General features: G+C 47.2%; 1 long non-coding RNA gene across 1 annotated transcript; it reads right to left on the bottom strand.

The window, feature by feature from the left end:
* Nucleotides 1–843: 843 nt before the first annotated feature.
* Nucleotides 844–1,764, bottom strand: LOC309673959. The gene is made up of 3 exons (XR_014269353.1): nt 1,707–1,764; nt 1,475–1,538; nt 844–870 (listed from the first exon to the last, which is right to left on the bottom strand). It is a non-coding gene; the product is annotated as an uncharacterized lncRNA (long non-coding RNA).
* Between the last annotated feature and the right edge of the window lie 2,122 nt (nt 1,765–3,886).

The raw sequence follows: 3,886 nt of genomic DNA, 5'->3' as shown, positions 1-3,886 counted from the left end.
CCCTGGCTGGTGGTGGGGCTGAACAGATGTCTAGCTCAGGGCTGCACAGAAAGCACCTCAACCCACTCAGGGATCAGTGTGGGAATCCCCTCCACGTGGGCACCTGCCTGGCAGGGATAACGGCCCTTCTTCTGCACCAAATCTGGGGCTTAAAGATGTGCTCAGAAAGTGAAGTGCCTGCTCTTCACTCTCCTCTCTTTAGGAGGGCTCTAGCTCCTCCTAAATCTATCAGAGTTTGAGCCCGACACCTTTCATACCAAGCTACCCAATGGGATGGGACGGGACTGGCTCCTTCAATGGAGCTGGGCAACCGTGCGTATGGCACGTGGGGACAGAGAAGGGCAAGAAGCAAGATGGTGTTTGACTCAGCATTGGGTGGCTGGAGGCCTGGTCTTTACTCCCAGTGCTGTTAGTGCATTTTATGTAATGAATCATAAATGGAAACTGCACCCACCGGGGTGGGTGGAAATGAAGCAGGCAGAATCTGGCCCTCCATGTAGCAAACAAGTAGTTGGTTAAAATCATTGCCACCTGCAGCGCGGCTTGGGTGGCGGTTGTGTGCAGCGCATCTAACGCACTAGTTGATAGCTAGCATTTTTGCAGAGCTAAAGTAATTTAGGAACTGCTCGCACAGACCCACTGGAGGAACATCTTGATAGCAGGGGCAGCAGCCATGTGACAGCGGGGAGAGAGATCGCTTCTCCCAGAGCACCGCTGTGGCAGGCAGGAGGATTAATCCAAGTCTATTTTCTGGAATTGATTTAACACTGTGTTCATTTATCTGCAGCTCCTGCTGAAACATTTCATATTTCAGATCTGATTTCACTGTTTCCGAGGCTGAAAGGCTTTCTTCTCCAGGGAGCAGCAGTTCTGCAAGAGAACAACAAGTAGGAGCCCTAGGGAAGCAGCAAAAGGGAAGGAATATTTTATCTTTAGTAACTGGTCATTTCCATTTTGGAGGCAGTGAAAGAAGAACCATCTGGTGGGTGCTGAATATTCACTATGTAAACAGTGACTTGGTTATGAATATGTGCATGCGTTATTGTTGTTTATTATTTATAGGATACCCTAGGTGTGCATGGCACTTCACAAGCAGAAAGGACGACAAGGGCTCTTGCGCCTTGATGTGCCCAATATAAATTTGACACAACGCTCAACAGCAGCACAGCACGGCAAAGGAGGCTCGGGCAACCGGCCGGGGGTGGGGAGGAAGATGCCAGCCCTGTGAAAAAGAGCAGCGCACGACTTCTGGAGCAGTAGCTGCTCCTGCTGACAGCAGATTGCTTCAGATGACCACCCTCACATATTCATGCCCGTTACTTTGGGTTTTAATCCTCCCCTGCAATAAATAGATTTAGATTTATAATTTTAATTCTCTGCTCCTTAAGAGCTCCACTCCTGTGGTGTCCTGCCTGGAAATGATGCAGAACAAAAGGAACCTTGGTCCAATACCTCTCCTCACTGTGATATTCACCTGGGGGTGATGGGACTGCTCATTTGGCTTGAGCTTTATGGCTCAGGAGCTTCAAATCAGTCAGCTGAAACAAAAAGAGACATTTTATTGTGCACTTTTCCTACTAGCCAAAATATCTTGAAAGCAAGGAGAAGAGTCCCACCAAGTCCCAGGACGACACCTTGTTGTCAGGGTTTGATGCCTAATACTGAAGCGTGCTGGGGATGATGGGAATTTGAGAGCACACAGATACCTGCAGAGGATGCTCAGGGCTTTGCAGAAGAAACGCCTGTAGTACTTCCCCCTTCTCTTGTCCTCCATTTGCTTTTCACTGCCTGAGCTTTTTTTTTCTACTTTTTTTTTTTTTTTTGCCATGGCATTCAGCCATTCCTCCGGTGCTGAGCCAGTATTGTGGGCAGTGGTAGGAACTTGAAGGGAAGCGCCTCGGGTCCGTTAGATGGAGAATCCCTGGATCGTTATGGGGACAGAGCTCAAGGGCACCTGCAAGGTCAGTGGGATGGAGGAGTGGGTGCGCTACAGCCAGGGACAACATCCCTGTCTGGAGCTCAGGCTCGTAAGTGCCTTCCCTCCTGCAACACTCCCTTCCACCCATCATCAACATTTTCTCTTCCTGCTGGCACGCTCTGACATACTGAACTTTACTTGACTGCAAAAGTTTGTTTCTCAACACCACCAGCAAGCAGCAAATGAGTCAAATGTTGATTTTTGCGACAGCTTTCCTAACACAGCAGGGTGCACTGTAAATTGTGACTTGTTTCAAATAAGGCCTGGTGCTTTATTGCATGGGCCACCTAGAACAGCCCACAGCATCGTAAACAACGCCATACCCAAGCTCCGTGGAACTATGGTGGCTGCTTCATCTTTCTCCTCTGCTCCGCAAAAGATGTTTAGATGTTTGTATGACTCCAAGAGTGAGGGAGACAGACTAGGAAGGACAGAGAGATACATAAGGACTTTCACATAGGATGAGGCAATGTTAGTGACTGCTCTAATTTTTTGTGGTGAGAGCTCTGTATTCCTTCCTGAGTGCCTGTAAACAGCTGGTATCTCGCGGTCACTGTTAGTCACCGCCAGTGTCAGAGGAAGGTAGCCATCATGGCAGCTCCTTGGTTGCAAGAGGAGAAGCAGTCCCAGGTAGCCAGCACCAACTCAGGCAGAGCAAATCAGCTAATATTTTGAAGGATGGCCTGCCTTGTACCCTAGGCATTGAGTCCTGTTTAAAAAAAAATACTGTGAGTTAGAAGACCCCTAAGACACATCTTAGAAAGCAACGAGTATTTTCCTTGTTTAAACATACCTTTGGTGCTTATGCTACTGGAGCCTCCTGAGTCTTGGACTTTCTGGCAGAAATAAGAACAGGCCGGTCTGTGTGGTGGGTTGCTTTTCAGATGTTCAGAAGGTGGGTTTTGTTCGATAGAAATAAAACATCTTTTACAGCCTACTCAACAACTCATTCTTCATTTGGAGGCAATTGACCCTTTGTCAATAAACCTTTCAGTCTGTTTTCTGAAGTGCTGGAAATCCATTCGCTAAAGAACATTGTCACAGGGAAAGGTGGAGAATGAGCCCTTTTGAAGAGTGGGGTTCTAGGTGCATTTTTTCCCCCTCATTTCCATTTCTCCTCTTCATTCACATGGCTTATTGACCTGAAAATGTCTCTCAAATACAGAGATACAGCATGCCATGGATATGTTGTTAGGTGGCAGATTATTTACTCATTTACTTTAGAACCGTCCGGATTAATTTTCAATGCATGCCACTATCTGAATCATAACGTGTCCCTGCATAAATACCTTGTACACCAAGAATTACCTCCTAGCTTAGTTTTACACTGAATGATAAGCTGGGAGGTTTGTAATGAGAAAACAGCAACTGTATCAGCCTGGGGAAGGCTCGGCACACCAAGGCAGGAGGTATGGCTGTCTAAAACCCCACCCTTTCTCAACACTGTCCTTGAAGGAAGGAGCAGGGGAGAGCAGGTGAAGGTTGGCCAGATGGGAGCTAAAAAAGAGGTTCAGTAGCTTAAGTTATAAATTCAGATACAGCACGCGCTTGACAGTGTGCTAAAGTCATGACCATCTGTCAACTGTTTAGTTACCATCTCTTCCCTTGTTAATAAGTGTCCTCCTCCCTGAAACCCCCAGCACAACTGATGCAGCACAACTGGCAATCTAGGTCAAAATGATTAAAATCAGCTACCTAAAACTATGCTGCCAGTCTGCCTGACCTCAGTGCTGGGTGCCCCTCAGCTCTCAGATACTTGCACAACAGATATAATACCCCAAGTCCTTCAGTCTTTCTTTCAGAGGTTTCCAAAACACAACCCAGGAGGAAAGATTGAGGGAATAGGGTGGCTTCATCTAGAGAAGACATGGTAACCACTTTCAACTATGTAAAAGACAGCGGAGAGGA

This window comes from Vanellus vanellus, assembly GCF_965231255.1.
Source record: "Vanellus vanellus genome assembly, chromosome: 6".
In the NCBI taxonomy this organism is placed as follows: domain Eukaryota; kingdom Metazoa; phylum Chordata; class Aves; order Charadriiformes; family Charadriidae; genus Vanellus; species Vanellus vanellus.
This window is presented reverse-complemented; position numbering and strand designations above follow the sequence as displayed.